The sequence below is a fragment of the Lepisma saccharinum genome, chromosome 9 (genome assembly GCF_977018435.1).
Source record: "Lepisma saccharinum chromosome 9, izLepSacc3.1, whole genome shotgun sequence".
In the NCBI taxonomy this organism is placed as follows: domain Eukaryota; kingdom Metazoa; phylum Arthropoda; class Insecta; order Zygentoma; family Lepismatidae; genus Lepisma; species Lepisma saccharinum.
The window spans coordinates 6,698,161-6,713,871 of record NC_139237.1 but is presented as its reverse complement, the minus strand read 5'-3'; the positions used below and the strand labels follow the sequence as shown (position 1 = coordinate 6,713,871).

The window sequence follows — 15,711 nt, the reverse complement described above, 5'->3', positions numbered from 1 at the left end:
CTGCACGGTGATTGGAGACTCGTTATTTTTTAAATACGCCTCAAAGGCTAATGCTCGATGTTCCGAACTCCACAAGGCCATACTTACAAATGGCAGTCCTTCCTCAATGCAGCGCGCACACACGTCGTTGCGCAGGCGCAACAGCGACGCCGTACTACGTGACTCAAATCAGGCTATTCATTCCGCCGGACCCTGTATTTAAACTAAAAAAAATCCTTTTCCGAGTTTTAAACATTTCCTTTCAGGTATTTTTGAAAATTTAATAAAAAACATCAATGATATAAATCGACACATCATAGCATATCCTATGGCTTCTGGAGTACCCCTTTATAGTATTCACTCATGCTATCACACGACTTAAGCTAACTTAACCAAAGAGCACTTTATAATCTCGTAAATTCCACTTTTGTATTACATACAACTTACGCTAACTTAACTAAATGCCCGATCTTACCCTCCAAGGGTATATTTTTGTTTTTATAACGCTCTATTGTATTAAAATTATACAGCACTTCAAATCACACTATTCTACGACTTATTTATGTATATTACCAATACGAATAAAAGCACATCTCCAAAGAACCTGTGAAACGAGCAGTGGGAACTGCAAATGATTGAGAATTGTTCATTATCAAGCTAAGACAAATGCATGACACACTAAAAGGATATATGCATCAAACAGATGTTTGTATTGGTAACAATAGATGATCAATTATAATGAATATTTTTATAAAATCGTTATTGATGGCAAGTTGAGAATTTTTATGACACCTGAGCATGTAGGTAAAATTCAACTTGGTAGAAACCTGAATGGGATTAAATATGATTCAATTAATTCTGTTATGAGTATTGACATGTTTGATTCATTTGGTATATTGTACTTCGCTATTCTGCTACTCTTGAGTAATCCAGAATATGAACATAATGATGCGATCAAAGCGATGAAGGAATACTCACAAAAAACAGCCATACACAGGCAGGGATTGCACTCTAGTATTGGCATGTGTAGACTTGGTACAAAAATATGAAATTGAATAAAAGGTGGAGAATAATTCTAATCAAGATATCTAATTATACAAAGACAAAATTATCTAATCTAGAAAATTATATAGCTCAGTTTGGGATTATGAACGACGAAAGATACAGAAGAAGCTGTTAGATCCAATAACTAATTAGCTGAATTTAGACCATTGTGGGACAAGTTTCAACACTCTCTCGGCCTGCTAATGAGAAGCTAAATTTTATACTCTACTTTATTGTTAGATTGAAAATAATACTGACGCGTCCAAAGCGAAATTCCTGATGTTTTATATCATACGTTAGTTTGAACAAATATAACTAACAGTTTATTTAACTAACTATATGCTTTTGGTTGGCACTTACCTCAATTTTAAATAAAACTAGAAAACCTGCATTTTCCAGTCACTATAAACTTACCTAGCCTTAATAATGCACAAGCAGAAATGTTTACCTAAGAGCTAAAAACAAGATAAAGTAATCAGCACTTTCCACAGCGTTACAAAAGCATATTTTAATTTATCTTGAAACACAGCATCTATTTACAGTACAGTGGTAGGCGTAAACATTGCCAGACAAATTTCTCAAAACTATTTTCATTCACACCTTCTCTGTGTTATTAAGGAAAAAAAATTGAACTGAAGGTGGTGCAGAGGATTTCAACTGATTTACTAATATTTTGTTTTGATTCTTTCAGATCGCATTCAGTACAATGACGTGAATAAACCTGGCGATGAACAATTTATCTGGAAATACTTACGCAACCCACGTATCTGACATGACATACCCATCTGACATAACATAGTTAATATATTTCTGTACCACATTTAGTTTAAATCGATCCTACAAATGATAACAATAAAAAATCTAACATTACTCTTTAGTCTTTCTTTATGACCAACAAATTTTGCAGGAGGTACTCGACATCAATGAAATCCATTCCCATACCGATCACAATCAGTGCCCCCACCAAAGCAATTCTGAAATATGGATTACATGAATCGAAAACTGATAGAAGGAGAGGGAGGACTAAAACTTCCCTTTGCGATCTTGGGAAAGAGAGTAGAAGGAGGTTCCCAAAGAAATTCTCATCACGACGAAAGAAAAAGGAAACTTCGAACCGCCCGAGGTTGTTGTTTTTCTCTGAAGTGGACGTTAAATCTAAAATTGCAATATCGGAATCCCAGGCGTCTTTTGCAAGAAAACTTGAAGTATGAGCATCGACCCACGCCGATTGGAACTGTGCGGCCGGCAAACCAGACGAGGAGATCCTCAATCTCTTCGGAAGTTATTGCAGATCGTGGAAATTGCGAACACATTATCGCGTCGTACGCGAATCAATGAAACCCAAAATGGTATTTTAAGAAAAAACACAAACGAAATCAACCAAAGTGGTTTTCTTGGCGCTTACATTCAAGTGAAGTGAAATTTGTAAAACTTTTCAGGGCAAATTTTCTATCGCCAGTTTCATTCACCTTGCTTTCAACAATGATAGATTAAAAAATTGAAACAAATTCCCGCCCAATCACTTGGCAACCTCTTCACGAGATTCAGTATAACCTGTCCCAGCTAACTGTAGAGCAGTGTCTCGAATATCGTCAGAGGAGGAGGAGGAAAATCGAGTGGTGAAAGCGCAGCGTTGCCAACCGTATGGTCCTGATCTTAGTCCTTACGCTAAATGCACGGAGTGTCAAAATCTGCTCTTGTAGTTTTATTCCTAATATTTCCCTAGGAAATTCTTAAACCAATCATACGGACCTGGAGACAAAAATACAGTCCGTTTGCCACGTGGGTTTGGTATTATCCTTTTCAAAAGTTTCCAACGCTGCATAGTGAAGGAGGATATCGGGAAAACTCCCGTCGGCCATTACACAATCCCATTTCTCTCACTGTTCATTGATGGAGTCTTCTCGCGTCACTACTTGCGCAGAGACTTGTTCTCGTTCGCCTGGTCTACAGTTAGCTGATACGGAGTTTAGAATACCTAACCTTAAAACGCGTATGTAAGATAAAGATGAATGCAATTAGTGATGAAAAACGTATCTGCAAATCAGTGGGAGCTATTGGATTCCAAGACTTGTTGGCATGCACAGTTTACTCATTTTGGTAGATAAATTTAGCATAGTGCAGGAGAAAAAGTGGTAAACATTGTGGGGGGAAACTGGCCCCTCTCGCCCTCCTTAATTGCAGCCACTGCTGTTAATGTTCACGGCTCCAACTGCACGTAGTTTAAACACCCTCGTTTTTAAAATGATATTTAGAACCTGCTCATTTGGAATTGAGGGCTTTTTTAAAGTTCATTTTATACACAATTGATAAATCGGGACTGGAACACAGTTTAAAATTGGATCCGAACAACTACCGGTAAGTGCCTCCACTGGGTATAGAATCCAGAACCCATTGAATACAAGGCCACAGCGTCAGGACTACGCTATCGAGGAGGTACATAATATACATTTGTTTTACGCTGAACTGTGGAACGATTTACTACTAGGTTTTGCACTACTGTAGTAATTAGTTGCGATAAATTCTATAATTTTTCTAATCATTTTGGTTTATTGTTGGGATCATGGGAGTTCGCCGAGAAGAAATTCCTTGTGTATAAGCCATTTTTCTTCTTCATCCAACTGCTCTTAATACATGTGACTCCAACATTTCACTTCAAGTAGAAGTATGCGGGACAGAAACTTTTGGTCTGGACGGAATCGGAACGGGATATTTTTAAATCCCTACGTTCGGATCGGGAAATCTTAAACATTTACCGACGCTCTGGAGACCTCAAATTCTACGTCATTTTCCATTCAGTGATTTTTTTCTCCATTTCTGAAATGAAAACTAACAGTTTCTTAGAAGTGACAAACACTTACAATGCAGAAAACACCGAGAAATTATTTTCCGAAGTAGGGATTCGGAAGGAAATTTTTCCCCGTCCCAATCCCGACTTTTCAGTATTCCACACACGCCTTCCCAACAAAAGAAAAACATAACTTCAACTCTGCTCTAGCAATAGTCTCTCTGGTATGGTTTTCTTGTATATGTATCTGCCCTTTGAAAAGCATGTGTTTCAATATTATATAATGGCTTTTTTACCAACTCACAATATTCGTAATGCGTTGTAATTGAAGTATGACGCATATTCGTTTGTGTGAAAAAATAAAGAGAAATGAAATGTGAAGAGTAGTGGTAAAGAAATATCGTAAATATTGCAATAAAGTGGTGCTCAGACTGATAAATGCCCAGGCTGGCGGGATCGATTTACATGCACTGGGATACTTATGTCGGCTTTTAGAGAGTAAGCAGTAAAGGAAACAAAAATGTTACCACTGAAATTTCATCCTATCAGGCGAGGATTGATATATTTCGATTTGCAGGTCTACTAATATCGTATGGTCTCTTGCTAATTGCAGATACAGAATTGTTTGAAAACAAAGTAATGAAAATGAAGAAGGAAATATACACATTTTACGAATGTATTCTCATTTCTCATTTGAAATATTTTGCATGATTTATATTCACATTTTCATTTTTATTTATTAACGTTGCAACAGATGGTTACTTGATTCCTATAGTTTGATCACATTCTGGTATTTCATTTTATTTCATCTTGCGACTTTTTCGAAATTATTTCTCCTCAATAAAGACATTTTGTGGAGGCACGGAGTTAAAATCGTCAAAAACCTTCTACATTTTGGCCTAATTATATGCAGCTTAAATATGTATTTGGTAAGTCTATATACTTCTTATAAAACTAACCATAATACTTATTCACTTGGTTCTTCCTATGGATTTCAATTCTAACTATTAATACTCCTATGTTTTCTTCTTTCCTTACATGTTTCATTTTATTCTGATTTTCCATTAATATACATTCCTCTCATTGTTTCATATCCTCTTGTTAGTTTATTCAGAATGACCTTCTTTCTTATTCACTTAGTGTTCTTATAATTTTTATTGCCTTTACTGATTTTTCCACATGTACGTACGTATGTCTCTCCTCTTCTTTAGTCTATTTCATTCATTTCTTTTCACCAATGTCTACCTCTCTTCATACGTTTATTACTTCCACTCTTTTCTTCCATACAATCTCACGCTTTGAGTTCGATTCCTAGGCCTTCTAGATGAGTTGGATATTATTGTTATTTCTTATTATTTATCATTTATAAATGTGAAAGTAAAATCTCCGTTGTGTGTGCAATTTTCAGCACTTTCTAGAACCAGTTTTTACTATTTTGCGCAACAAATTGTTTCATGTCATAAGTATTAAAGCTTTCTCATCGTTTTGCAAAATATAACAATGTTCCTGATTTAAAGGTTCAAAGATAAATGACTCAGGCATCCCTCTGATATGCTCATGTATTTGCTCATTCCCAGCATCCATCAATCGCTTCGCAAGGTAAATGCATTATGCAGAAGGATAAAAATCAATTCCTGTGTTGTAGATCACTAATGAATAAAGAAATTTTGAATGTTTCCAAAGCAATTTTGGGAGAGAGAAAATAAATTCCACTAAACTACATGTTCAAGGAGTGTATTTTTTCCACAGTTGTATACAAATTTTTGTATCACTACTGGGAGGAGAATGAAATAGTAAAAATTATGCAGTTATCGTTCTTCGTAACGAGAAAATAAATGTATTATAGGTATATCTTGTTGAAATTTATAAGTATGGTGTATATACACAATTAAGTACTTGCAGAGTCGTGGATATAGGGAGCGAGAGGATTTGCCATTCGTTCCAAGGCAAAGACAAATTCAGAAGTGTCTACAGAATCACACAAAAGATATTATTATTACTTTCGAACAGTTACTATGTATGATTTGCTATAAGAATGACGTAACATACATGGTAGCAAATAATGATTAGAGCTGTTCATAAAAGCAGAAACGGTAAATATCTGAAAAACATATTTGGTGTCAGGATGAATGTTATGTGAAGGTATATACAAGGTTAGTCAAAGTATCGGGACAGGCCAGTAATAACTAGACGCGTGGACGGAGGAAGATCACATGTTGCAAGTGGGTATTGGTGCGGAAACTGCATTCAATGAGGGTATGGCCATCGTGGCAGCCATCTTTGATTCCGCCATATTGGATATCACACAATATTTTCAAATAGAAAGGGGTATGTATGACACATCAATTTAGGCTAGAATCGTCCCACAAACGACAATCCCAACTCATTTTGGACCTATCGCCAGTCGTGAAAGAGATATGGTGTGCTACGTTTGACTGCAAAAAATGAGATTGGTCTGAAAGAATTGTTTACTGCATTCCTGTGGGTAACTGTACACTTCAAATTACAGAGAGCATGAACAAGAAAACATGACATTGACTTACAGAATGCCTCAAAGCATTAACACTTTGACACTTACACTTGCTGCAAAACATCGAATGATTCTTTCGACGGTTGACTTCGAAATTGGGTTACGTTCAGGGAATGTAGCATTAAATAACGTCGCACCTCGGTATACAATCGCTTCCGATCTCCATGGCCACGCATCATTAATAACGTAATACGTTCTCGTTCACTGATCTCCATTTCGAACACTGACACGGACACAAATCTCCTTCCTTTGGCACAACACGCACCAACATGAGCGACATGCAGAACGTTTGCAAGGACGATAACAAATGCAACTGACCTTCGATGAAGTTGACTGTAATCTACAAGGGATGTGTGCAGGTAGAGTCCATATCCAGACAAACACTTTTATTAGGAAGGTAAGTGGAAGTGGAAGGTAAAAAAAAAGAAAAAGTAAAGTGCTCCCCTGTGCATAGCACCACGCCATGAAGGCGTATAGGGGCTGTGGGGGTAACGCCCGGGAAAGTAAAATATATACGTACCTGAAGCTCATAATTCGTCGAATAGGATTGTTAGCTACAAAAAAGTGTGTTACTCTGTTGTAAGGAAGGAATGTTTAGACTGGCATTCTTTAATTCGTTAATTGCGATATTATGTTGTTTTCAACAAACTATCAAAATAACCCGGGGAAAGGACTAGAGGCAGGAAAGGAAGAAACGAAGAGAAGTAGAAGTCACGGCCACGAAGTAAGGTACCATCCCGGCATTCGCCTGGGGGAACTAACGAAAACCAATCTCCCGATCTATTACCCCTGCTTTACTTGATGGGGACACATGAAGGAGAAAGTTTATCGCACCAAAGCACACTCCCTGGATGATCTACGGAATCGCATTGTGGACGAAACAAGAGGACTTTCTCGGGATATGCTACAACATGCACTTTGCAGTTTTTACGATAGGTTGACATTGTCAGACAGTCGACGGGAAGCAGTTTGAGCACTTGCTTTGAGGCATTCTGTAAGTCAATGTCATGTTTTCTTGTTCATGCTCTCTGTAATTTGCAGTGTACAGTTACCCACAGGAATAGAGTAAACAATTCTTTCAGAGCAATCTCATTTCTTGCAGTCTAACGTAGCACACCCTATCTCTTTCACGAATGGTGATATGTCCACAATGAGTTGGGATTGTTGTTTGTGGGACGATTCTAGCCTATATTGTGTGTCAAACATACCCCTTTCCATTTGAAAATATTGTGTGATATCCAATATGGCGGAATCCAAGATGGCTGGCATGATGGTTGCCATTGAATGCAGTTTCCGCACCAAAACCCACTTGCAACATATGATTTTCCTCCGTCCACGCGTCTCGTTATTACTGGCCTGTCCCGATACTTTTGACTAACCCTGTATACGTATGAAGACGCATTGAATTTTCGTAATGTATGAAAATGGGCAATAATGCGTTGGTTTGCATATTTCTTATACCTAAAGAAAATATTTATATTTATTACAACAAAAAAATGAATGACAAATCAAGTACATAAAATACATAATTGGATTTATTTGGTGTTTTAAGTTCACTTTATGCACAGCAAGGATAATCGAGACTGGGCCTATATTTTAAAGTTGAATCCGAACCACTATGTGCCATAAAATACATAACACCTCACTCGTGTTCTGAAATCATTTGTTAAGAATACTTTTATAACAATCTTGGTACTTTTCTTCTATGTTCCTGTACCACTTGAAGAAGACACTCTTTTCTACTCTTCTGCCAATAGTTGATCATCAATGTTTGATCATGACACTGTCACAAGCAGGCGATTTTCCTTATCTTTTCCAGATACATCTTGCTTTCGTCCCAGTGCCCCTTCCCCCAAGGTGGCCTTAGCCTTAGGCATTTTGTATGTTAGTCATTAGCTCGAAGCGGATATTTTGCCTTTACCTTCTTATGGACGTGTGACTAAGTGTAAAATTGTTCACATTCGACCAAAACTTAGCAATGTAGCACTTTCATCCAATGTTGCTCTTTTTGCCAACCTCCATGGTGGAGTGGTTAACACAGCGCGTTACGATGCCAGGGGTTTGTGTTGGAATCCCGGCCTAGGCATGTGTGTTCGTTGTGAGTGTCACTTCATTAATTTCATCATATTATCACTCATCCTCATCGTCGCGATTATCCAAAACTTGTAGAAAGGCGACTGTAAATAAAAACATCAAAAATTGATTAGCACTAGTGGACGACCGCTGCTATTCTTGTTTGATTCTGAGAATCTCTGCCTTCTTTCTCTTTTCATCTCTAAGTTCCTTTTTAGTAAAGGTTCTGTCTACTTCCATTGTACAGCCCTGTCTACAATTTTCTCGTTGTCCAATAAGAAATTATCCACCCTCGTTGATTTTAATGATGTCCATGACATCAGTATGAGCAATATCGAAGAAGTCTCCTAATTTATCCACGAATCCTGTTTCATCGGAACGCCGAAATCCACTCGTTGGTTTGCTACTTTTCTTTGGTCCGCTCGACGCTTTTTCACCTTGGCATTGGAGTTTTGTTCATCACGATTGGGAGTGCGGGCCTTTGACCAAACTAATGCGATTTCTCTTGCCACAGCTCGTGAACTCTCTCGAATAGTTAAGTTCAGTGTTTGATGGTGGTAAAAAATATTTATTTAGAATTTGCCGATTAGATGGGAGTTAGCTCCCTTTATTTTTACTTTCTTGTGACGTTTCTAACAGGTAAATTGTCGTATTGTGTCTTGTCGGTAACAAAGTGAGAAAGCGGTCATCTTCAAACACAGTCTGAAAACACTAAAATAACACAATATGTAAATGCAAAAATGTAAAGTTCCCCATCCATATACTACAGTTACAAGGAGACACATTTAGGGGATGTGGGGGTAGGGTCCCACACATTCTCTATCTCGGCCATTATGGAGGTAATGTGATCAGCATCACGCTACGGTCGATTTCACTCCCCAGGGTTGCCCCAGGTATCCATTGATTTAAGGCTGGCTGAGTCCCAGAGCCGCTACATGCAGGGGACGAAGCCCGAAAAATCCGACCTTGGATCACTCACCCCGGGAATGAAACCCGCGTCTCCGGTTGGCAGTCAGACGTCCTATCGACTGCGGCTGAACTTAATATGAGGCCGGATAAACACACAGAGCAAAAAGCACAGAGCACAGCTCACAACTGTGCAGCTGCCTGTTCTACGCAGGTGAAAGCCGGGACAAGAGGATAATCTTACGTATTTCCTTAAATGACTGGACACTCTTTAACTTGTAGAGATGTTAAACTTTTGACCTTATACCCTTTGGGATCCCACTTTAAACTGTAGGTCCAGTCCTGATTAGCGTTACTGTGCATAATGTGGACTTAAAACACCAACTCAAACCATTATACCCTTTGGACAAGGAAAATGACATTATACATTATCCTTCATATCGTTCATATGTCCATTCTGCTAATTTGCAATATAAATTCGATTGTGTTGCGCAACCCCTAAATATTATTCCATTGAGATGAAATTTTGAATAAATCGTGTTTATGTATATTGTCAAAATATCGGAGGATGAGAAGAAAGAAATTCAAAACTTTATTTTTTGAAATATATATATATATATATATACTGCTGGACAAAAAAAACCGGACACCTTAATATTTGACATCTGAATTGCAATCTATTACAGAATGTTTGGCATATCATGTAGTACGTAACATATGCACTATTCATAGATTCGGACTTTGGTTATGCATTCGTACTTAATTCCATTTCTGCGACATTTAGTTAGCCTTCGAATCAGAATTTATGCGTTATCACAAAAAATGCAAGTGTCCGGTTTATTTTGTCCACGAGTATATATATATATATATATATCTATGTATATGTTCTATAGCGGTTTAAAGACATAAGAAATTCCAACATTGATTAATAATATGAATTGTAAAATAATGCTGCTATCGTTATGGTTTATAAATTTAAAACAATAAGAATTTTACGTACAATGATTTTCAAATAAAATTAAAATAGAACATATTAACAGCTTTCTGTATGATAATAATTATACCCAATGTGCTACACAGATCGAATTGTAAATTATCCAATGGAAATGAACGTTTGTGTTCACAAGACACAAAACAACGTTTTGTTGCAGGGGAAGTTTATCTTACTAAGTAAATAGTTAAGGCACAAACAGTTTTCTTGTAGGGACTAGCATTTGAGACAGAATTCGATATCCGTTCTGCTGTTAATCCCTTAGAAGATTTTAAGTGCCTGCTTACATGCGTATATTATTAAATGGGAGAGCAAACAAGGATAAATAATAACATAAAGGTGGCGCCAAATTGTTTTTAATGCCCGACTTTGAAATCACAATAGATAAGACTCTGGACATTGATAAGATCTTCTACTTTGTCATTTTTTCAACTTTCTGTCATTTATAGTTCACGAGGTAGAAGCCAAAACGTTTGTCCAGAAATGGAAGTTAATAAGCTAGCATGTGTAAAGAGTTTCTCCTAGAGAGAGTGAGTGAGAGAGAGAGAGAGAGAGAGAGAAAGAGAGAGAGATTAGCCTCTGCTGGTGTTAGCAATTTTTGCGTATTTCACTTTGAACACCTCGAGAGTCATGATAGAGGAGCATCTCTCCCCGGAAACTCCATCCAATATGGGAAACTTCGAAACAGGAAACTAGAAGGCAATTTGCAATCGTCGAGTAAATATGATGTTGTTAGCGTCTGAAATTGAAGGTCTCTGGTATGTAATTTTCGCATCGTATTACGACATTTACGGTATTGGCGAAAACCGGATCGCTGGCAGAAAGGGAACTGTTGGGTAGACTGAGTGCCTTGGGGTACTTGAACAAGTGAAGCAAAGCCTGATGTAAATGTTAACATTTATAATACGAATTCAGAACATTTACAAAATACAAATACAAATACAGAAATTCTCTAATTCTGTATTTGAGAGTTGCTGATTACTTAATATCATTGAATTAAAACAATAAGATATTACATTGTGTTTAAATGTTTTTCCATTAATATCAAAAATATAAAGTTTTCACTGATCGATAGCACATGATTTGTTTCGGTCAGTGGTCCATAAAGGAAGAGTTTATGGAGTGGCAATCCCTTGGAATTAAAGTAGATATTATTTTGTAGAACCAGACGATCCTTCCAGCCTGAACGTTTTGGCTGTCACAAATGCTATGTTTTGTGTTGGCTGAAAGGAAACTCCACATTTCTCTGTCTTTAACTCTCCGTGAAGAGCGGACGTTGCATATGCGGCTCTGTGCATTTACACTGGTAGTGAATGAGTGAAGTTTCGTTATTCTTTGTATGTTTGAAGATAAGCTTAGTGTTGTTATGAAGTGATAAAGTCCAACAGCCGTAAAAGATAATCTGTTTAGAAACAATAGTTTAACTACCAGAGTAGCGGCGAAACGCTGCAAAGTGCATGCTCTTATCATGAACGAATAGTCCTATTAACCTGGAATTTGTTAATATATATATATATGTATACAACTTTGCCGCCGGAGGTTGGTTAGGCAACAATGAATGTGTTTTCACAGAATGCCGGGAAAAAGCATCAGTAGATAGATCTATCTAAGAGAAAAGCCGTGGGTGAGAAAATGTGGTGCTAATCACATCACTTCCACTATGTCCGAAATCGAGCATGTGTTAATTCCTAACTGCATACTAATTTAAGGGTCTTACAGGGTTATGATGGAAGATTTAGTATTATTCGCAGTAATTTATTTTGAGAAGTATTGAATCAAAATACAATACTTTTTTTCAAATTATACATATTTTATAAAAAATGCAGTTAGGAAAAAATTAATATTTAAACTATACTTTGTACTGGATCCGCAGTGAAATAGGTAAAGTTGTGTGTGAGGCCGTGGTGGATGGATAAATACATTAACAAGTAGTAGTGGCCGCGGTGGCTCAGTCGGTAACGCGTCTGACTACCATGCTCAAGGTCCCGGGTTCGATCCCCGGTCGGTTCAAATCCGGGAACTTTTCTAACGGTGGAAGCGGCCCCGGCGCCTAACCAGCGTCGAATAACATGGGTACCTGGGGGAAACCCTGGGGGGTAAAGGCGGTCAGGGGCGTGATGCTGATCACATCACCCCCACTCACGACCGGATCAAGAAAGTGTGGGGCGTTACCCCCACACCCCCTATACGCCTTCATGGCGTGGTGCTATGCACAGGGGAACACTTTACCTTTACCTTTAGTATTTTCAATCAGCACAATAGGAATCTGACTTCTTCGAGGTATCCTGCTGGTGTCCCCTACCATTGATTTATTGATTGAATTGCTTTATTTTACTTCGTTTTTTGTGCCACTTTTGGCTAATTTGCAAAGATGGGATGAGTGATGACATGATGAAATTGATGAATGGACATTCACAAGCATCCATGCCCAGGCCGGCATTCGAACCCGGGACCCGTAGTGTCCTCTACCATTGGTCCTGCATGGATACGAATGTGTTGGGCCCCTGGAGCCCTTACGAATTTGGCACTCTGGGCATGTTCTTGGGTACAGCATTGAACTTCCCGCCAAAGTTACGTGGTGCCATGGACGTCCGCAGGATTTTCTCAAGTGAGGGGCAAGCAAAGTATTTCTTTTTCAGTGATATTTTTCTCCATAATAGTGATGCTCCTCAAAAACACTATTTCAGTCCGAAATTATCATGTTCCTTCAACGAATTTATAATAATTAACATAAATTACTGCGACTAAAATGAAATTATGTGTGAAATGTATAATTTTTAGGTGGGCATTCATTTTTCTGTTAGGCCTTGGTCCTCCATTCCGGACGTCCATGCGTAGTGCACCCATTCTCGTTTGCCAATCAATATCGGAGGTGAAAATGCAAACAAAACAAAACAAATTGATGGACGCCGCAGCTAAACGACCTTAGTCGTTTACAGGCAAATACAAACACACATATTAAAACGACCATGGTAGTTTACGGGCGGGAATGTGTTAGTAATTATTATTAGGCACTAGTAACTTACTGAAGCCCTCTAAATCCATCTTATAAACCAGACTAGTAACTTATTGCTCTTTTGGGGCAGCAAGGGGATAAACACTCAGCAGTGGCGGTGATTGGGTTTCAAAATCGGCTTGGGGGGGGCAAGGTACCAAAACTAAGTGGGTAAAGACAGTATATTTGCCGTTCTAGATAAGGTTTAGCATAGTCCGGGAGCAAAAGTGGCGAAAGTGAGTGGACAACTGCCCCCTCGCACCCCCTAATCGCCGCCAATGACTCTCAGGGTAAAGGAACAGTTACTGAAAAATGTTGGGTAGATAAATACATAAGTTAAATCCTATTCCAAATCGGATATTTTAAAATGAGTCAGCAATCTTACCAAATCTTCATCGCACCACTTTGTGTGGAATGGACATTAAGGATATTTTCTTAACCAAGCACAGTTCACGAGGAAATCCTTGATCATGTTCTCCATTTCACAATGTGTTTGTAGTAGAAAGTTAATTATAAAAACAAAGGTTTTTACACTAGCTACGCTGGTGACAGCAAAAGAGAACCTACCTGTCTCCCCTTCCTTCCGGACCCACGAAGAAGCGAAAAATTATTTACGGAAACTGAAAGTAAATAGAGAATAATATGAATACTATGTCGTAGGCATAATGTAAGCTTTCATAAAACACAATATAGTACCAATCCACACTGTATTATTGACACAACACGTTATTGTGACTTAGGAGATGATTTTGCTTGCTAACATAATCTATAAAGATGACACAACCTTTATTACTACGATTTGAAAGCAAATATTTCGGTTCTGGTTTGATTTGCAAGACAAAACAAACATGAGAATTACCGGGCCTGTGTGGCGGAGTGGTAAGCACGACGCCAGGGGTCCCGAGTTCGAATCCCTGCTCGGCAATGGGTGTTCTTGTAAGAGGGCATTTATCAATTTCATTATATCATCACTCATCTTCATCTTTGAAATTAGCAAAAAGTGGCAAAAAAGCGAAGTAAAATAAACTAAATCACTGAATCAAATATACGAATTATCCAATATCATAAAATAAATCATTATTTTGATATTAGTTATTTTGATGCGACTATATATTGTATGTACTTGTATTCCTTGATATAAAATTAATCTCGTTACTTATTGAATATTCGAACCTTTATGGGTTCAAATAATATAACCTAGAATGTTATGGATCCATGAATTTTTCTCTGTTTGAATAAATCGAATGTACAAGGACACACCCATAAAGACAAACCCATATCCACACAAAGAATCAAACCAGACTGTCGGTAATGAGGTAGTTTGTCCAGGACACTTATATGTACAACATGAAACTTTCTGAGAAGATAATATTTTCTAAAGCGATGAAATTTCCATCACTGTAAGAAATCTCATGGTGCAGATCCAAAATGGTGGTAACCAGAGATTTAGTGACTGTCCTGTTGGAGGGCAACTCGAAAAGCTGAAATAGTAAACGAAGTCGAGTGACACGTCGATTAAAATAGATGCGATATATATCTATTATTTGTTTATAATGTGGGATTCTTCTTTATTATATAGTAGCTCCTGCAGGCCACTGAAACAGACTGTCCCCCGAAATCGAAACCTCTTCCTTAAATCAAAATTAATTAATTCAAAAATTAATGTTCAAAATTTGGACCCAGATTGAATTCCCAGAAAATAATGCATAAGGCTTTTAGGTCACGTAATTTGCTTTCTCTCTGGGTATGTGTGTGTGTCCACGCATAAAAACTGCATTTTGTAATATTTAATTTTACCCTTGAGTTATCGTTTTCATTGTATTAGTAAAAAATAATGACCACTTTAACTAATGGTTAATCCACGGCATGACATGACTCCTCTTATGCAAACTGTATTACTTTTATTTTATCTTTATTTCATTTCTATCATTTCATTCTTCATTTATCTTTTTTCTAATTGTATACAATTAATTGTAGAGAAAAATAATGACCACTGTAATTAATGGTTAAGTGGAAGATATGGCATTAATGCCTTAACTTCGCCATGTAAACAAAGTCGTAAATAAATAAATACAATTTTCCAGTGGATGCCCCAAAACTATAATTCCTATTGTAATATTTTACAGGTTAAGAATGTTACCTAAACTCTTAATTGAATATAAAACACATACAGGAAAAATGAGACACCAATTTTAATAAAAACAACAAAAGTTATAGGGCAAAGGTGGGACAGATGGCGCACATTTTCATTTAACGCAAAAAAGCTGTTTATTTATCACTTTATTTATTTTCATTGTACTTTACATCATTTTTCAGTTCTTGAGGAACAATACAAATGTTCGATGGCTAAGTTCTGTATGACCATGTAGCGACAATATGCACGAAAAAATTAGTACCTTTTAGCC

General features: G+C 37.5%; 1 protein-coding gene across 1 annotated transcript in view; it reads right to left on the bottom strand.

The window, feature by feature from the left end:
• LOC145992323 (uncharacterized) overlaps positions 1 to 15,711 on the bottom strand; it is a 797,619-nt gene that overhangs the window by 748,567 nt on the left and 33,341 nt on the right. Inside the window, exon 2 of the mRNA XM_083128704.1 lies at positions 13,874 to 13,926. The gene's annotated coding sequence lies outside the window, so the exon portion shown is untranslated. The remainder of the gene's footprint in view (positions 1 to 13,873; positions 13,927 to 15,711) is intronic.